The 21,205-nt window shown below is 37.9% G+C and overlaps 1 long non-coding RNA gene and 1 other non-coding gene across 6 annotated transcripts in view; one reads left to right on the top strand and one right to left on the bottom strand.

Moving 5' to 3' along the window:
- The window catches only part of LOC117197991 (uncharacterized), a 441,633-nt gene that overhangs the window by 21,609 nt on the left and 398,819 nt on the right, over nucleotides 1–21,205 (top strand). Inside the window, exons 3-4 of one of the 5 annotated variants that reach the window (XR_004478901.2) lie at nucleotides 2,071–2,155; nucleotides 4,010–8,738. The exons of the other annotated variants lie outside the window; for them this stretch is intronic. This is a non-coding gene — a long non-coding RNA (uncharacterized LOC117197991). Of the gene's footprint in view, nucleotides 1–2,070; nucleotides 2,156–4,009; nucleotides 8,739–21,205 lie in introns of those variants that run through there. 5 annotated transcript variants of the gene reach the window in all.
- TRNAE-UUC (transfer RNA glutamic acid (anticodon UUC)) lies at nucleotides 20,253–20,324 on the bottom strand. Its single transcript has one exon. It is a non-coding gene; the product is annotated as a tRNA-Glu (tRNA).

Here is a 21,205-nt window from a genome sequence, read left to right as displayed (position 1 = left end):
TGATATAACATGTATAAACCTTGAAGACATTATGCTAAGTGAAAGAAGCCTGTCACAAAAAGGTTACGTATTGTATGATTCCATTTATATGAAGTGTCCAGAATAGGCAAATCTAGAGACAAAAGTGCATTGGTGGTTGGGGGAGGGGGATGGGGAGTGACTGGTTGTACAACTTTGTGAATATAGTCATAACCACTCAATTGTACAGTTTGAAGGGTTACGGTATGTGAATTATATCTCAATTTTTTAAAAAAGAATTTTTGTATAGTGAATAGCCATGGAAAAGAGAGAGTGTTTTCCTCCTGAGATGACTACCCATTATAAGGTGACAAATTCAGGATTCCTCTCTTAAGATACACCCTATTGCATGAGCAGGTATCTTTCCAGCCCTCTTTGCATCACCCTGTGGGAAATGGTGCTCAGGGACCTGGTACAAGTGCAGATACTGTAGCAAATGCTATTGTTGGTGTTAATAAACTGTCCTTTGTCTCTGACCCCAGCGTCTTTTGCCAGCATCTATGAAACTGTGCCAAACTTGTTAACTTGTACATAGGGTAAAATCTCAGACTCTTCAAAGTTCTTGACAAGGACCGTAAAATTAATTTAGTTCAACTTTCTCATTTTACATATTTCAAAGCTACATCACATAGCTATGTATTTTATTTCAAGAAAGCCAAGGAAGAAGAGATCAATAGGAAGAAAAAATTGGTTTCTTTATGGAATGCATTTATCAGCCTTTGACAACTTCGTCCTTAATTTGTTAGCATTTGTCATGCCATATTTCTTTTTATTTGTTAGACTCATATTAAAGTACCATTTTAAATACATGACTCCAAAGAGGATTCTCTGACCTTTTTTTAGTGGTATTTGCTGACCTAAAACCTTCTTCTTCCACTTGTAATAGTATCTTTGAAGGACTAAAGAGAAAAGAGATCTATAACGAAGATTCACTGGTATATGTAGAGATCTGTGATCAATTTATCCTTGGTTATCAGGAAAATGGTGGTATTATGAAAAATAATTTAGACACCATTGGATGTTTCTTGAAGTGTATCATAACTTCAGGATAACTTTTATAAAATAGGTATCTGCTAAGTGATACAGTGCTTGATAATAAATCAGGTTATTTCACTACTTCTGTACCCTGGTTCTTTTTTTATATATATAACTATTTTATTTTTATTTTTGGCTGTGTTGGGTCTTCGTTGCTGCGTGGGCTTTCTCTAGTTGCAGCAAGTGGGGGCTACTCTTCGTTGCAGTGCACAGGCTTCTCATTGCAGTGGCTTCTCTTGTTGTGGAACACGGGCTTTAGGTATGTGGGCTTCAGTAGCTGTGGCTCATGGGCTCTAGAGCACAGGCTCAGTAGTTGTGGCGCACGGGCTTAGTTGCTCTGCAGCATGTGGGATCTTCCCAGACCAGGGCTCGAACCCGTGTCCCCTGCATTGGCAGCCGGATTCTTAACCACTGCGCCACTAGGGAAGCTCCTGTACCCTGGTTCTTATATATCATTAGGGATTGTTCTAGTTCTTGGCAAACAATTCATGTATAGTTTGTTTATTTTTTTAAAAACTGTCCTTGAATTTCAGAGTTCTTACATATATCCTTGTGTTCAGTGGTGGCTTAGCTTATAATATCTTATCAAAATAGATTTTTAATTTGTGTAACACACTCTGCAAGGTCATGATCATCATATTATGACAAAACGTGAACATATTTCTGCTGAGGTTTTGCTACAAATATAAACAGCACTTTACAAAGTTTTTATTAAAAAATATCTACATGGAATGGGTCTTAAGACTTTAGGCAAAAATTAAATAGATGAATAAATTTTCTTGAAAATAATAAGCTCTAATACTTTATGCAATAGTATTAATTAGGCAGTATTCTAGAGCTTAATATATTCCTTTATCTTGGTTGGGTCACCATGGGTCTAGCTGAATTTTCTCCTTCAACATTGCATCTCCTCTATAATAATATTTAGCACATTTTATTGTACTTGCTTGTTTATATTGATTCCCCTCCTCCAGACGGCAAACTCCTCAAGAACAAGAAATGTGTTTGTCTTTCCAGCTCTAGGACCTATGCCAGTGCCTGGAACAGAGTAGGCATCCAGAAATGAACATCGATCCCCCAGGCAGATCATACCTTTAGAAAGGTAACTCACAGTCAACTAGATTTTGCCAAAAATCCAATTTTTAAATTTATATTAGATGATATATATTTACAGGGACCTTTCTTTGTATTAATATGTGTGGAAACCTGAAATAATAACTGTTAATGGGCTGAATTGCTTATCCTCCCAAAATTCATATATTGAAGTCTTTTTTTTTAATTGAAGTATAGTTGTTTTATAATGGTGTGTTAGTTTCTCGTGTACAGCAAAGTGATTCAGTTATACATACATATACATATTCTTTTTCATGTTATTTTCCATTATGGTTTATTATAGGATATTGAATATAGTTCCCTGTGCTATACAGTAGGACCTTTTTATCTATTTTATATATAGTAGTTTGTATCTGCTAATCCCAACCTTCTAATTTATCCCTCTCCCACTCCCTTTCCCCTTTGGTAACCGTAAGTTTGCTTTCTATGTCTGTGAGTCTGTTTCTGTTTCGTAAATAAGTTCATTTGTGTCATCATGTATTTAAGTCTTAACCCCTGGTATCTCAGACTATAACTGTATTTGAAGATAGGGTCTTTATAAAGGCAGATAAAATGAAATGAAGTCATTAGGGTGCACCCTGATCCAATATGACCCATGCTCTTATGAAAAGAGATTAGGACAGAGAGACACACAGAGGGAAGACCATGTGAACACAGAGAGAAGATGGTTATATTCCAGCTGAGGAGAGAGGCCTGAGAAGAAACCGACCTTACCGATGCTTTCATCTCAGATTTCTAGCCTCCAGAATTGTGAGAAAATAAATTTCCTTTTAATCCACCAGTCAGTGGCACTTGGTTAAGACAGCCCTAGCAACTAATACAATAGCTAGCAAACTAATGCAGTAACTAAAAGATTGGTTTGGTAAGTATAGAATTTTAAAAAAGAAAGAAATCTCATGGTTCTGTGGGAATATTTTATATACACTACATTAGAGCTTCTTCTCCTCTACAGAACATATACCTTTATAGTAACCCAGTATTTATTTATTTTCTCTAGTATCTTTCCTTTATATAAATTTGCACACACACACTCACAATTCCTTATTCTCTCTCTAGGTTTCATGGTTCTTTTTTTAACAACATAATCCCTCAGTTCCTGGGTGGAATCACAGTAGAAGTAAAAGTTTATTTCCCCATCACACCTCTTATAGTCTCTAAAGCATCTTCTAACTTCTGTGTAACCAGGGGCTATCATCTGCTACTCCTGCCTTACTGACTTACTAGCACAGTATGTGAGCCAGGAAATGTATCTTAGAAAACTATGAATGATAAATGGAATTAGTGGATCAATAAAGAGAAAAGTTAGTTCTCTTATGAAATCTTATTATTCTTCAGGTTTAATTTCAGAACGAGAATTGACTTAATTTTATCACAGGAAAGGGCCTTGTATAGTAGTCTTTTCAAAGGAGGCAATTGTTTTATGATGTGATTTGTTTCCTAGAAAAATTACAAGGAATGAATAGAAATAGTCACAGCTTTCCTCAAAACAAAGTAATATGTTACAATCTTTTGAAGTTAAAGTGTGTTTCCAGCAAGATATACCCAACTCTGGAGACCCATGTAGATAGCGGCTTTGACAAAATACAAAACCTATTAGCCAATTTCTCAGAAGAATAATATTCTAGCCATAGCAGAATATTCATAGGCCATCAAATTTAGTTTGAGAGTACATCCCTGGGATTCCATAAAGACACAAATTAATTCTCAAGAGTAATCTATTTCACAATGAACTTCAAATTGTGTGTTTCCAAACATATAGTTATCTTTTTTATGGAGACATAGATAGAAATATTTTCTGATTGAACAGTAGACAATGGATTGACTTGAGATTTCCTCTTTTCAGGATAAAAATTATGGGAAACATGGAAATTTTTATTCCTGGAATTACTGATCAAATGAAAAACTAAACATTTAGTGACTTCAGGTAAGAGGAATTCACTAGGAAGAGCTGAGTATAAAGTGCCAGGTAACCAGTAAAATGTGAAAACAAAATCAGGTGAATTCATGAGTGTGTTGTTTTTGTTGGCTGTTGTTATTGTGTTGAGGACCACATTCAATCAGCCAAATCAATTGTTGATTTCTTTTTCATCAGGGTGCCTGTATTTGACTTAGGACCAGCTCAGAGGAAAACTGCTTTCCTCTTAGTCTTATCTGGCTCATTTTTCCTTTCTAATGACGGAAAACAGATGGTGTCATTATACTTTTGCAAAATCTCCCTATTCCCCATTTTCCCACTAGGCCTTCCTGCTAAAACTGGCAAGAAGAGAGTAGCAACTTGAAGATCACAATTCTTTGATTTCATCATCCCCAAAGCCTTTTCTCTCCATTCCACTTTAGCCAAATGTTCCCATGGTCACACCCTAGTTTGTACAAAATTTAGCACACTACTTTAGCATCTACTTCAGAATCACTTATAGAGAACTGGTTTAAAATGTGGATTCCTCATGCACCCCACTCCAATGATTCTGATTCAGTAGGTCTAAGGTGGAACCCAATAATATTCAATTTGATAAAGCCCCTCTGTGATTCTTGTGCAAGTGAATTGTTGACCACACTTAGAGGAACACAACTCTAGACAGGTGTGTATCATAGTGGGAGATAGTTGAGAGAACCCTCATTTGAAGTCCTCTGTTTTCCTTGTAAAATAGGTGAGTTTATCTTCTTTCCTGACCTTCATCCCATTAGCACACTTCTATACATCCATCAATATCCAAACCAAAGTAAAACCTTTTTAACTTCTCCCTACCCAGTTGATCAATCTTATTTTGAGTCATTAGGGTATCTCATGCATATGTTTATTATGGTTCTTATCATACATGGTAACAACTGCTTCTGTCTCCTTAAATCTTAGTGTTCCTTAGGGTTTTGTTGTTTGTCTTCCTCTTTCCTTACTCTTCACATTCCTTGGGCAATATCATCTGTGCCCATGGATTCAACTATCACCCCTTAAACTAATGACTTTCAAATCAGTAACTCTAGCTCATGTATCTCTCTGAATCTCCAGATCCATACTTCCATTGGTCTACTGGGCATCTTTACTTGATTGTTTATAGATATCCCATGTCTCAGTATCAAAAACTGAATTAGTTTTCTTCCTGTGTCCCCAACCTCTTCCCCAAACCTGTTCCTCCTCTTCTATTCTTCTGAATGGCACCACCATGTACTTAGTTGTTGAAGGCAGAAATTAAGCAATCATTAATTTAAGGAAGCAATCATTCTTCCCCCACTCCTTCCCTCATTTAATACTGTCAGACCTTTTTCTGAGATATTTCTCGAATCTCTATTCTCCACTCCCTCACTGCTACTACATTGGATAAAAGATAGTTTATTATAGTATATGGTAGTTTATGGTAGAGCCAAGAGTAAATAAAGATGTTACTTGGTAAAAAGCAAGTAAGTATATGTATATGGATTCTTCAAAAAAAATCTTTCATATTTATTCCATTCCTAAAGGTGTTGAAAAGATAATTAGATAGAGGGAAGTACAGAGTAATATGTTAGCCAAATCCTCGTCTTTCATAGCATGGAGTAGATAAATAGTGTCTAAGATCGATAAATTAGGAAATGGCAGAGCAATATGTTAAAAATAGCACAAGAATACAATGAGCCAAGTCCAGAATGTGGGAGATTCCTTAGCACAAGTGACCTGGATTATTAAGAAAAATTAAATGGCATGGGAAAATGGGATAAGGGAACTATTATAGATTATTAGAGACTTAAGAAACATACCAACATAATGCAATATGCTGATTTTGTTTAGATACTAATTTAAATAAACAAAAAGATATTTTAGGGATAGTTGGGAAAATTTGAACACAGATTGGGTACTGGATGTTATTAAGTAATTATGATAAAGGTATTGGGATTATGTTTTTAAAAATTCTCCTCAATCTTGTAGAGATACATACCAAAGTATTTATGGGTGAAAAGATACAATGTCAAATATTTGCTTTAAAATACTCCAGGTCAAACCATATACAAAAATTAGCTCAAAATGGATCATAGACCTAAATGTGAAAGTCTAAAACTATAAAAATGCTAGAAGAAAACATAGGAAAAATATTTTAAATCTTGGCTTTGGCAAAGATTTCTTAGCTATGATACCCCAAACACAATACATAAAACAACAAACTGATAAATTGGACTTCATCAACATTAAAAATTCATGCTATTCAAATGATACTGTTAGGAGGATAAAAGGACAAACCAAGCACTGGGAGAAAATCTTTGCAAAGCATATATTTGATAAACGATTGTATACAGAATATATAAAGAACTCCTAAAATTCAATAATAAGTAAACAACCTGATAATAAAATGGGTGTGAGAAAAGAGTTAGCATAGCAGGTCTTATTACTCACTCCTCACACATCTCCAGGAGAACTTGGAGCCGTTACTGAATATTGGACACCCTTTGCGAATGTGGTATCTGGATGGTTCTTTATGTTAACGATTAAGGAGTTTATTGTGTATACCGAAACAGTGGACCATGTCATACTATCTTGTCCGGATTGCTTTGCACAAACATCAAGTTGATTACGTACAACTGACTTCATTGTTCCGTCCTGAGTTCTGGTTGCCATAGCTGGTTGCGTAGCAGGATGTATCCATGTGCCCAGCCGTCAATAAAAGCCTTGGACTCTGCGACTTCAATGGGCTTCCCTGCACAGATGTCCCTATAGTTCACAGCCAGAGAAAAAGTATGTCCTCTGGGACTCCAGATGGGAAAGAACTTGGAAAGCCTGTGCCTAACCACTCTGGACTCCACCCAGTAGATATCTTGTTCCTATTGCTTGTGCTCTATAAACTTGTTCTGTAACAGATGTTAGCCACGAGTAAAACCTGTTGCTGAGTCTTGTGAGTCCTTCTAGTAAATTAGCAAATGTGAGGGTGGTCTTGAGACACTTGAGACGATAGGAAAATAATTTGAACAGAAGCTTCACCAAAGAAGATATGAGTGGCTAAGTACATTCAGAGCTGCATAATAATATTAGTCATCTGGAAAATGCAAAATAAACCACAATGAGATATTGTTTTGTACCTTTTGGAATGATTAAAACTAGAAAGATTGATAATAATAAGTACAAGGAGGTAGAGGAATTGAAACTCTCATACACTGAACGTATAAATATGAAATGGTACAACCATTTTGGGAAAACAGTTTGGCAGTTTCTTGAAGTTCTGCACATGCCTACCACACAATTCAGCCATCCCACTCCCATATATTTACCCAAGGGAAAAGAAAGCATGCGTTTGTACAAAGGCTTCATACATGTTCATAACAGCTTTATTTGTAATATGTCAAAACTGCAAACAATCCAAATGTCCTTCTAGAAGTGAATAGATAAACTAATTGTTGTATATTCATCTATCAATGGATAACTACTCAGCAACCAAAATAAAAGAACTATGGATCCACACAATGTGGATAAATCTCAAAATAATTATACTTAGTGAAAGAAGCCAGACAAAAAGAGTACATATCGTATGATTCCATTTATTTAGAACTCTAGAAAATGTCAACTATAGTGTCAAAAGCAGATCAGTGGTTTCCAGATTGAGGAAGGGGTGTGGGGAGAGGCAGAGGATATGAGAAAACATTTTGGGGTAAGGGATATATTCCTTACTTTGTGGCGATGGTTTCATGGCTGTATACATATTTAGGAAGTTGCGAAATTGTACACTTTTTCTTTTCAGAATCATGGTGGTTGTAATGTAGCTTTATTTATTTATTTGGCTGCATCGGGTCTTAGTTGAGGCACGGGGGAATCTTTGTTGCAGCATGCGGGATCTTTTTGTTGCGGTGCACGGGCTCTTCATTGCGGTGCACGGGCTTCTCTCTAATTGTGGCACGTGGGCTCCGGAGTGTGCCGGCGCAGTAGTTGCAGAGCATGGGCTTAGTTGCCCCATGGCATGTGGGATCTTAGTTCCCCGACCAGGGATCGAACCCGAGTCCGTTGCATTGGTAGGCGGATTCTTAACCACTGGACCACCAGGGAAGTCCCTGTACATGTTTAAATATGTGCAATTCATTGTATGTCAATTATATAAAAAACATAAAACTAACAAATGCCATTTAGGAAAACCGTAGCCCAGTGTTACAAATTCCACCGTATCTCCTGTGTTCCCAGCAACCTAAATTGTTTCCTTTGCAAACAACAGAACAAAGGCATAGTGTTTCTAGGCATTGAGCAAGGAAGAGAGGAGCTGAATATTGGAGCTAAAAGTTACACTTGACTCCTGCCCCAAGGACGGGTTAGCTAAGGAGATAAAACCTGAAACTATAAGAAGCTCTAGGAAAAAAAGAGAAAGAAGGGTCTAGATGAAGCAATATTGGCAAAATGTTCATAATTTGTGTAGCTGAATGATGGGTATATGGTATTTTTAAAATAGAAAATGTGTTACTAGCTTTAGCATATGAGTTAACAGAAGAACTGAAACCCCAAACATTCAAAAATGGTTGCCTATCAGTAATGGAACTGTGGGAAAAGGGGCAGCCATTGTTTACTGATTAAATTTGTACCTACTTTGTATATTGCTTTGTTAAAAATAAAAAGTTTTGCAAAAAGTCAACATCAGACCTGTGTAAAAAAAGTGTTCTTCCCTTATGCGAAGTCACTAATTTGTTTAACTCAGTTAATGATTCATGCAGTAAATTTAGCCATTTTGATGATCACTTGATTTTTGAAAGCTGAAGTTTTTTAAAAGTTCTGATTTATTCTTATTTGTACAGTTTTGGTAGAAGAAAAGGATTCTAAAACTGGAGGTTATAAGTACTCAGATATTTGAAAGCCGTTAGGTTTTATTTAAGAATATATAATTTTGGTAAGGCTTTATGAGATGAAAAGAATTATTGACCTGCTGCTTATACTTATATATATCAAATATCTTGTACTTCCAGTTGAGAGGTATTTTTATTATATTCTACATCACTATTATCCTTCTTTGCATAATGGAGAGAAAAATTTCAGGAACAGGGGAGAATTCAAGAAAGGAAAAAGAATATCTTTATGCTTCCTCCCCTCATCACTTTGGGGGAATCTTTGACCACCATAAAGGAAAATTTTGAAAAATATGTATTTTTTACATATTTTATCATATGTTAAAAAGTCTATAAATTTGAGAAATTTGGGGTTCTGAGGATTCAGAAAAATGGTTCTGAATTCATAGTGAATTAGAAACAATTGCTCCTAATGGTATCCTAACTGATGAAAGGAATTAGTTGCTGGTAAACCTAAGAAGGTAAGAACATAGGAAATGCCTTATTGGATCAAATCAGTGACTCTCTCCAAGATACCAAGGGATATTTTGGTGGAAGTACCCTGTGCTTTCATTACAAAGCAATAACCTCAAAATGTTTTTCAAAACACCCTGTATATCCTAAAATGTCCTTTCATATCTCATTAGGGATCTACAGTCAGTGAATTTCCTAAACCTTCCTTAGGCCTATTTGTAGTAGAGTCTGTGCAGCCAAGTTAAGGGTACAAACTGCAGTCAAACAAACCTGGGTTGGAATCTTAGATCTTGGACAAGTAATTTCTCTGAGCCTCATTCTCCTCATCTGTAAAATGCAGGTAACTAAAGCAGCTACTTGACAAGGTTTTTGGGAGTATTCTGTGAGAAAATTCATGTAAATCATTGAGCATAGGGCCTGACAATTAGTACATAGTAAGTCCTTGTTATTTTGTATTTTCAGCCTGTACATTTTCTTGGTGTTAGTTATCAGGTCCATTCTACTAATTAAAAGTGAAAACGTTTTTTACAATAAAGGTTGGGCTTTAAAAAGGTGAAATAGTCTATCATCTACATGGTTTGATTTTAAGAGTATCAAGAAGATTCCAACCCCTTCATTTCCCCTCCCCCCACATAAATACAGCATACTCTACTACTCACTTTCATTCCATCAATAAAGCTCCATTTCCTTATTGACTTTGATCAAAATTCAAGTCAAAATTCAGATGTCACCAGGGTGGGTACTTCTGACTCAAGCCATAGATTGAAGACAGGTGAAATTTTAAAAAGTTAAAAAAAAATAGATGTCCACTAAAAAAAAAAAGATTGAATGAAGAATCTAAGAGTTCTTTCAATTCTCTGGGGAGAGACTAGGACAGTCACTGAATGGAGGAGAGTGGAGCAAGGGGTGCTAGGAGCTACCAGGGAAATGGAACTCTCCTCGACCTTATGGCTAGGGAAGCTATTTAGTGGAGTGCACTTTTTCCCAAAATAAGAATCACCTGGGTCATTCATTCATTAGACAAACGGACTCACAGGCCCTTGCCCTGGAATTTGGTAAATGTAGGGTGGGGTTAAGGAATCTGAAGGGTTAATGACCACTCAGGGGATTCTTAAAACCTGACAAGTTTGAAAAAAACTAGAGCGCTTAAGAGCCCAGGCTTTGGAATCAGACAACACCTGGGTTCAAATCCTAGCTTTCCTCCTTAAGGATGACTGATCATGAAGTTAATTAACCACCCTCAACCTTGGTTTCCATCTCCATAAAATGTTTGGGGATTAAATAAATTAATGTGTACAAGACATTGTCTCACATTAGACACTGAAAAAAAGAATTGGCATTATTATTATCAAGTGTCTTTCGTTTCAATTCTTTCATACTTATATATGAATCCTTAGAGTCTCCTGGGCAAGGTGCCAAAGAGGTCAATGATTTTCTAGAACTTTTTGTTTGCTTTCTGACATGTCCTTATCTTTGAAGCCAGAGTTAGAGAAATTAGCACTGTTATTGTGATTAGCTGTTGTGGGCCACCTTTTATATCTTAATGCCTTATCATGTAAATTAGGCATTCAGAATGTCTGAGGATTTCTATTCAGACCCTTTTCCATAGGCCCTGATGTCACCTGTCCCTGAAAAGTTGATTTGCCTCGGAGTTACAGGGTTTTCAGACTTTAGTCTTCCGTCTGAGTTCCAACTTGAAAAGACCCAATAACACTCGACTTTGAGTTACAGTTTAAGCGAGGCTTTGAAAGCGCTTCAGAGATTGACTTCCAGGTTAGAAGGGGGCAGGGTGTCAGAGAAACAGAAATGAACAGAGGAAGACAATGCAGGGAAAAGTTAAAGACACATCAACAGTAAAAAGGAAATGACCATGAAAAAAGAGACAGAAAAGCAGGTTGACAGTGCCAGATAGAGGAAGGGGAAGGGTGGGGAGACACAGAGAGAGACAAAGATAGAGAAAGCAGCAGAGACGGTGCTAGACCTGAGGACAGAGACAGACAAGTACAGACAGAGAAAGAGATCAAGGCATGGGCTGGAAGGAAAGCTTCTCTATTATTAATAAAAGTAGGTTTCTATGGAAATCTCCATAGAAGTTGAAAAAGGGGAAATTCATTCATTTTAACACAATTTTAAAGTAATTACTATGGGAAAGGCACTGCTCGGAATTGTGGTGGAAATACAAGCATTTCAGCCCCTGGGTGGGGGAAGGGTGTGTTAGGCAGAAGGTGATGAGCAGCATGAAGAAATAAAGTGCTTCTTAGTTCAGAGAAGGGAAGAATGCATTCAGTTGGAGGCTGGAGGAGGTAGCCTTGGAGCTGGACCCTGAAGGATGAATAAGGGTTTTAACAGATGGAGGGGGGAAGAAATTTTCAAACAATGGGAAGGGCACTGGTAAACAAGAGATGTGTTGAGGAAAAGAGGAATAGTATGATTTGGCTAAAGTTCAAATTACAAGTAGAGGAGTAGTGGGAGAAAGCTAAAAATTCATTTTCTATGCAGGAAGAGGGGTTGAAGGTAAGACTGGGGAGCAACTGAGGGTTTGTGGACAGGGGAGTAACAAGTCTGTGAGTGGGAAGCATTAGGAGGACAGAAACCGGAAGCCGGAAGCCGGGTAGTGAAGACGTGAAGGATACTGTTGCTATTGTGCGTTCCAAGAGGTGAGTCCTATCAGCTATCTCTTAAACATCCCTTCCTCTCTGTTTTGCAGTGTCCTAGTCATTACTGCTTGGATCAGTAACAGTCCAAAGTCTTGATTGAAGGTAGAGGATAAAGTCAAGGGAGAAACTGAAGACGACCTGTAGGTTTCTAATTGGAAGGATGGTAATGTCATTGCCAGAAATGGTTTGGAGGAGATAGGTTTAGTTTTTGATATGCAGTGTTAGTGTGGATGAAAAATGTCACCTGCCATATCAGTAAACAAAGGATGTTGCAGCCATGAAGCCCTCAGCCACTGCAGCTGTCCCAGCTGTGCACCCAGAGGGTATTAGGATGAAGAAAAGCAGGATACTGGCCCTAGACAGTTAAGGTACATATGGAAGTAATGATTTCGATGAGCCCAGACTCTTGCATCTTCCCATACATACATAGAAAAGTGCTAAATTCATTAACTTGAGATGTCTGTTTTTCTTTAATTCACAGTAATCTTTTGATGTTCCAACTACCTGTTTTTGTTGCAAAACTCCTATGTATCCTGGCTCCTCCCTTACCTCTTTGGAGCACTCCCTCAGAGCAATCTGATAGGCTGTCTTCTGGGCTTAAGTCCTCAGAAACTCTGCTGAATAAAACATAATTCTCAAGTTTTAGGTTCTGCATTTTTTTCAGTTGACATTAAAGATGCTAGTGCAACATTTGGATGATATCCAGGAGGTGATTGGATTATGGATCTAGACATTTGGAAAGAGTTTGGTGCTCTAAAGCCTGGAGGTAGACTATGATGTGTTCCAGGAGATGGACTAAAATAGGCTCTGTGGGAAGAGTTCTTATATGCTTCCTTTTAACCCTGAGTTCCTTTTCAGTTAGACGCTGGAACCCTGTGTTAAGGGATCATGACTCTCAGTAGTAGATTTAAATCAGTTTCGCCCTTCTACTTGATTGTCACCTCTACTCCTAAGACATCCTTGCAGACCCAGAGGAAAAAGAGAGAGGGAATTAATAGACAGTCATAAGCTATAGGCAGTGGAATGGGATGAAGTGTTCTCTTTTTCCAGCTGAGCACAGCACCTACCAGCTAGATGGGTTACTCCAGCTGATGAGCACAGAGTAACAGCAAATGGTATGAGAATACAGGTGGCAAAATGAGATGGCTCTGTGTCTATTCATGCTGTCCTACTTTGCTCCTCCAGCTAGGGAGAGGGTATTCTGCTGAGTTTTACAGAACTGATAGGACTAGCTCAAATGGCTGAGGAGAGAACCCTACTATCTCCATGTGGGTGCTTGCTTCTTCCTTAAGGACTCAGCCCTCAGCCCTTCATGATGCAGGGTGGGAGGGTGATTTGCTGTGAATAAAAAGGGAGTGAGGCCAGATGAAGAAACACTTGGCTATCTCAGGACCTGTCATCACCTACCTCTCACTGTACCACTTTTAATTCCCTCATTTCTTCCATAGTATTGCAAACCTTTGCTTCCCTCCATCCCCAAAACCTGCAGTGCTTACTCCAACCACATTCAGTGTAAAGTATCCCTTAAGCATTTAAATGTGTGTAGCTTTGTCCTTTAAAACAAGTATATTCCAATAATGAGGAACGGGTGCTTGGGCCTTCTGTAAGTAACCTCTTTCACTCTGCCAGCTGCTGGACACCTTGAAGCAATTGATCTAGTGCAGTGGATCTCAACTGATGAAATACATCTGAATAACCTAGGGGAGCCCTTTAAACATACAGATGTCCAAGCCCATCTTGTGATTATAACTCCTTTGGTTTTGGAGGTAGGACCCAGAACTATGTATGTTTAACAAGCTTCTTGAGTGATCCTCATTCACATGAAATGTGTTATCAGCAAATTGAATTATTTCCATCTTGGCCATTGACTACAGTAGTTGGGTCTTACAGGCTTTAGGTCCTATTCCCTAGTTGTATTAGCATCCTCAATTTAGTGAGCATGAGTTTCACAAAGGGGAACATGTGAAAAAACGTATGCTCAGTCCCCATTCCATAGCTACTTGATCAGAATCTCTGAGAAAAGGGTGCTGGAATCGGCATTTTTACAAACACCATAGTTAGTTATAGTGCACTAGTCTGCAAACCACACTTTGAAAAATACTGAACTAAGTCTGGGAAGTGAAAGTTGGCAGGAGCGATGCAGTTTGGGGCACAGTAGAAAGAAGAGGTAGATCAGATGAGCTGTTGAGTCACTGCAGCTCAGTAGACCAAAAAGGTCATGGTTGGAGTCTCCGCTTCAGTAATGTACTGGCCTGTGGTTACAGCCTAGGTAAATGAGGCCAGATGACAGCTAGAGAAGACTGCTAACTAATTAAACTTGGTCTAAGGTCAGGCCACCAATTGGCAGACACAACTTCTTTTTTAAGTTGGAGAATATGGATGAGAAGTATAGGAGAGACCTGAAATATAAGAACTTTTCCTTTGACTTCTCAAACCCATTTTCTTATTTATTTCTCTCAGGGCTTAACTAGTTTCCTCTGTAACAGTATCAGCATTGACTCATAAATTATTATTCATTGTTAAATTATGTTAGGAATGCATTCGAAATGCAAGAACAAGGTGTACAATGTAGACACTATTTAACAAGGCACTTAGACTTTCTTTCTTAAGTGAGGGAGGAATATTTTTTCTGTGATATTTGAAAAATGAAGGAAATGTTTGTATTTGTCATACAGTATATTTTGCAAAATCATCTGATTTCCTATTAAGTGTCCTTCTTCTATGAAAAGCCATGTAAGGTAGGGCTGGTTGCTTTTCTGTTAGTGGGGGGCACAGAGGGTATAACTCCTACTGGCAGTTAAACTGAGTTTGAGATTTCACATATACTGTGATTTTCTGTTGTGATTTAAGCTTTTGACTGTTAACATATTACTCAGACTTCTGTCTCCTCTTCCAGTCAACTAGATGGTAAGCTTCCTGAAGGCAAGCATCTTGTCTCAGACTTCTTTATAGTCCTCTATCTAGCACAGGACCATGCTCGTAGTGGTCTCTCAATAAAGGCTGAACATTTTTAATGGCTAAGTAGTATTCTAGTGTGTGTGTGTGTGTGTGTGTGTGTGTGTGTGTGTGTGTGTGTGTGTGTATCACATCTTCTTTATCCATTCATCTCTTGATGGACATTTAGGCTGTTGCTGACATTTGCAGCAACATGGATGGACTTGGAGGACATTATGCTAAATGAAATTATTCAGAGAGAGAAAGACAAATACTGTATGATATCACTTACATGTGGAATCTAAAAAATACAACAAACTAGTGAATATAACAAAAAAAGAAGCAGACTCACAGATATAGAGAACAAACGAGTTTTTACCAGTGGAGGGTGTGGTGAAGGGGCAATATGGGGTAGGGGATTAAGAGTATTATATATTAGGTATAAAATAAGCTACAAGGATATATTGTACAACATGGGGAATATAGCCAATATTTTATAATAACTATAAATGGAGTATAACCTTTAAAAATTGTGGATCACATTATTATATACCTGTAGCTTATATAATATTGTCCATCAACTATACTTCAATAAAAAACAAGTGAACTTACATGAGAGTACTGAGATGGGAATGACAGGATTGTGCACGTCCACTCCACTTGTGCTAAGTTGTAGTTCTAAGACACAGAGCAGCATGAGATAAGGGATGGTACGATTTTGGCAAATCTGCCCCAGCACTTGCTATTTATATTATGCACCCTTAAGCTGTGATATTTAGAGTTGATGATAGCTGAACCATTTTTAGCAAAATGGGTAGAAGACTAAGAAAATTAGCAGGTCTCATTCACAAGAGTTGAAGAGAAGGACTCGTCCTTCTGCTTTGTAATAATGAAACTAGTGACTATAGGCCCTAATATATGAGTCATAGAAACTTGAATGAATCTGCCCACTTCCACAATATTTGTGCAGACATGAATTATCTGCTACTTACCTCTATACATATTATTTCAGGTGAATCTGTGTATAAGTACACCAGGAGTAAGGAGGAATTGGCCCCTATGTAGACAACTGGGCATAGAGGTAGAACCATTCTTTATAAAGGAAAGGATTCAACTTTACATACAGTGATATTTCATAAAAAGCAGATATGCTAGGTTTTTTTTGCCTTCTTCCTGACACCTCCACTTAACTAATAATTGCCATGAGAAAACAAGATAACTCTGTTGTGAAAAACACTAAACTTACAGTGTCCTGCAGCTACAACCATAAATCTGAAATAGAAAGGTTGATGTTAACCACCACTTATATGAAAAAGAAAATGCAGTTGTTGACTTCCTAAGACTTTTTAAAAAAATTTTTATTGGAGTATAGTTGTTTTACAATGTTGTGTTAGTTTCTGCTGTACAGCAAAGTGAATCAGTTATATGCATACATATATCCACTCTTTTTTAGATTCTTTTCCCATACAGGTCATTACAGAGTATTGAGTAGAGTTCCCTGTGCTATACAGTAGGTCCTTATTAGTTATTTATTTTATATACAGTAGTGTGTATATGTCAATCCCAATCTCCCAGTTCATCTCACCCCCCTTCCCCCCTTGGAAACCATGTTTATTTTCTACATCTGTGACTGTACTTCTGCTTTGCAAATAAGTTCATCTGTACCATTTTTCTAGATTCCACATATAAGCAATATTCCTAAGACTTTTAAGAAACAGAAAACATTATGCAAATTAGTTGAGACAATTAGGTATTTAATAAAGAGTTTGGTTTCATTCAACTATGTGAATATTTCTCAGAATTCTTATCAAATATCTGCTTCCCTTTTTGATTCCGGGTCTTCTCTGATAAAGTGCTTCTTGGGTGAACCCAGCCCCACTACAAGTGTCAGAACCAGCCTTTGGTTGAACTGACAGAATGGGCCAGAGAGGGGAAGGATGGGGCTGAGAACCTAGATAGACTTACAGGTGTCAAGCAGCCAGAGAGGCAGGCAATCTTGGAAAGTTCCAAGCAGCAGTCATTAGGAAAAGGTCCAGACAGTTAAACAGAGCCCAGATGATATGTTGAGATCCAGACAGGCCAACAATTGGTATAAGAGAGGTCTTGTAACAGATGGCAAGGAACAAGTCATGAAGACAAGGTTTAATGCAGATAGAACCTAATCACAAAGGCATATTTTGGACATGAATTCTAGGTTAGGAATGAAGCTAAGATTGGTTATGATAAGGCAGGAGGTCAGAATGAGATCTAAAATGAAGGTGGCAGTACTGATCATTGAGATTATGGTTCCAGAATTGGAGATGAAGTTGAACCCATGGGCAAAAATAGAATGGCTTCAGCTACTGGGATTAGTTAGCTGTTGGGGTTCTAAGCTAGATACTAAAATTAGTATATTCCTGTGATAACTTTATTTAGATAGATGCCTGTTGCCATTTCCCAACACAGAGGAAAACTTAATCTTTATATCCTTCTGAGTAGTGCAACTTGCTTATAAAATCTCATCTTAAAATGTCTTCTGTTACATATTCATTCCACAAACATTTACTAAATTGCTGTATTTCAGATACTGTGGAATACTGAGGTGAGTAAGACACAGCCATTGGCCTTAGAAAATGTATAGGTTCATGAAGGAGCAAGCGTCTAAAGTAATGATTACAATATGGCGTGCTAAAAGCACAAGGAATAGACGTAACTTTCATGAAGTCATTCAATCAACCAAATGTATGGGGTGCCTTCTATTTTACAGGCACTGGTCTGGGAACACGGGATAACACTGAGTCCAAACTTGTGGTGTCATAAAAACCTTCCAAGAGAAGGTGAAGCTTGATCAGAATTTTGTAAGAGGTAGCCAGGTAAAAGGAGGTGGCAGACATTATCCATTCTCCCATTCCTGCATACAAATAGAACCCTGACTTTTTGAGGCAGCATTGTGTCTAGTTAAAAACTGCCTGCCCATTCATACGCCATTCTAGGTATGAGTGACCGTGTAAGTGAAAACCTCTTGGATGGGGCTTTGTTGAAAATCATTTTTTCCCAATGAAAATGAACTTAACTGACAGGTTCTTCACTCTTCCTTTTCTTCATGCTTGGAGTGCAGATATGAAACCTAGAGATGGAATCATCATCTCACAGCCATGAGTACAAGAGCCTCCTTATAATAATGGTAAAATAAAAAGATAATAGTAGTCTTGGTCCCTGATGATACCATAAAACTTCTATTTCCTTTGGGTTTTTGTTTAAGCCATTGTAGCCACTTCTCTATTATGTACTGTTAAACACAATTCTAAGTAATAAGAAGAGTACTGGAGTTTGGTAGTAGAGAGTTCAAGAGAAATTTGCCAGGCATAGGAAACAATGGCACATACAAAGGTGTGGAGTGAGAAGCTTTCAGGATGAAGAAACTGTAAGGAAACCAAACTAGTTGGAGTTATGAAGGGAAGGAGACCAGAGATGAAGTTGGAGAGGTAAGTAAAGACCAGTTCCTTGTAACCCATATTAAGGAGTGTGGGCTTTGTTGTAAAGGCAATACAGAATCTCTTATGGATTTTTTAATGACTTAACCTTTGCATTTTAGGGAGAACATTTTATTAGAATATTTAGGAACATTTGGGAAAGGAGAGACTGATGGCAGGCAGACTAGATAGGAGATTTATAATCATCCAGGTGATTAAAAACCAAAGCTGGGGCTTCCCTGGTGGCACAGTGGTTGAGAATCTGCCTGCTAATGCAGGGGACACGGGTTCGAGCCTTGGTCTGGGAGGATCCCACATGCCACGGAGCAACTAGGCCCGTGAGCCACAACTACTGAGCCTGTGCATCTGGAGCCTGTGCTCCATAAGAAGAGAGGTCACGATAGTGAGAGGCCCACACAACGCGATGAAGAGTGGCCCCCACTTGCCACTAGAGAAAGCCCTCGCACAGAAACGAAGACCCAACACAGCAAAAATAAATAAATAAATTACTAAAAAACTCCTACCCCCAATATCTTCTAAAAAAAAAAAAAACAAAGCTAAGGTAGTAGAAATGGAAATTGATAGACCAGATTGGAGTTATTAATTATAGGTCTCTAGAAGAGACTCGAAATATATCAAGGAGGTAGAATCAATATAGATTGGATGTACGAATTTGAAATGGAGAACATCTCAAGGATGATTCTCAGGTTCCTGTCTTGGGTGACCAGATGGTTCACCAAGATTGGTACTACAGGAGGAGATGGTTAAGTAATGATCCAAACTCTGATATCTCTGATAACCAGAGAGAATTTAAGTATGTTTTTCCAATTGTAAAAGTATCTCTCAGGAGCAGTGATAATACAGCCTCAACTCTTAAGGTTGACATTTATATAAACTTAGTGTTTTCAGAAAATTTCTAAGTAGATTGAGATAGAGATAATGGTATTTTACCTTCATACAATACAATGTTTAGGCTGTTCTTTAATATTTCTTAGAACACTGTTAGAAACAGAAACAAAATATGAAAACAAAGATAACAACACCAAAACAGCTATACTACAGGAACCATAGTAATGTTTTTTGTTTCTTTGTTTCCTATTTCAGCCCAGTTCAGCTCGGTAAGGAGAAAATGATGAATAGAAAAGAATAAGAGGGAAAGAAATGTGCCATAAGAGACATTTAACAGATGTTATTTTAATGTGTCTGACATAGCTCTGCATAGTTTTACACCTTTATGAGTTTATTGTGATAATGGTGGCAGAAAGATGCAGGCTCCAGGCGCTGCTAAGTAATGAGGCAATTTTGAGTTTTACTTGATACTTCCATTAAAATCTGTTCACAGTGTCTGTGCTCTTTCAATTTAGCCTAAAGAGTACTTACACAAAAAGCCCTAGCAGTGGCAAAGGGAATCAAAACTGCCTGCATTCTTTTCCATCTATATGTCTTCTCTTTGGTTTGGTCGAGCTGAAGGGCAGAGTAGGTTGGCACCTGTTATCAGCCAGTGTAGCCGTCTCACAGTAAAAATAGTGATGTCCAAAGTCTAGTAACCATGACTAGAAAGGTTTGGTTGTGCCTAAACTTCTGTACTTGTTTGCATAAACCAAAAGCCCATATTTGGACAAAAGTAATGAGAGAACTGTAATCATTCAGTTCATCTTGGTAGGATTTGACTTATTGCTACTGCCTTCTGAATTAAATGGATTTAAAGGGGCACTTAAAAGACTTAGAAAAACTACTCTTGCTACAGATGTTCTGCTGCTTTGTTTATTTGTTTGTATTTAGCCGCACCTCGAGACTTGCGGGATCTCAGTTCCCTGACCAGGGATTGAACCCAGGCCACGGCAGTGAAAGTGCCAAGTCCTAACCACTGGACCACCAGGGAATTCCCCCTGCTGCTATTCTTAAACAGTGGAAGACTGCTTCTAATACAAGAGAGGATATTGGTGTGATGGGAGAAAACCAGATATTGTGGAATAACTAGGTTCTTATGAGCTAGAAATATGGATTAGGAAGTTGTTGCCTATGGTCACTTGAGCTTTATTGCCATGTCAAAGGAAAAACTGAAAAAGAAAGGGTTGCTTTATAAAATGTATTTTTTGGGGGGACCATGCTCGTAAGTAAGTTTGGAAAACACTCCTTGGAGTAGTCAGACAGTAGGATAGTATTTGCTAAATTATCATTTCAAGGCCTAGATACCTAGGCATCAAGTGTATTTTTAGTTATATGTTTAATTCACATCTTTCTGACACAGTGCTCAATAGTGAGAGGAAGTTTACATCCCACACTCTGGGATTGGATAATAAAACACTCCAAGGGGAATTTTTTTCCTGAGCCCGCTTTACATTCATCTCATACTCAGAAGGACAAAGGCTCATTTCACTTTTAACTTTTCTTTTTCCCTGCCACAACCTCATCACAGATGGTTTTCATACAAATGTGTGCTCTTTTGTTTGATTTACCTCAATTACTGTTTCTACCTTTCGTTTCCTAGAGTACTTTGCAGAATCCCAAACTATTTTAATTCCAAAGCAGATTAGTTATATACCAGTACAAAATCCAAGGCTCACCAATCAGAAAGCTAGGAATGAAATAGGTGTCTGTCTGTGAAGGCATTATAGTGATTTGGGGCCGGACCAGGTGGTGAGGTAGTGACAGAAGATCTTCACTGTTGCCACTTTGCTTGGAAGCAGGAAGTTACAGGAAGAAGCAATAATGCCTTAAAAGGAGTATAACAGAAAGGAAAAGAACAAGAAATAAAGCGGA

Source organism: Orcinus orca, chromosome X (assembly GCF_937001465.1).
Source record: "Orcinus orca chromosome X, mOrcOrc1.1, whole genome shotgun sequence".
In the NCBI taxonomy this organism is placed as follows: domain Eukaryota; kingdom Metazoa; phylum Chordata; class Mammalia; order Artiodactyla; family Delphinidae; genus Orcinus; species Orcinus orca.
Note: the sequence above shows the minus strand (reverse complement) of the source record. Positions and strands in the feature narration are given on the sequence as shown.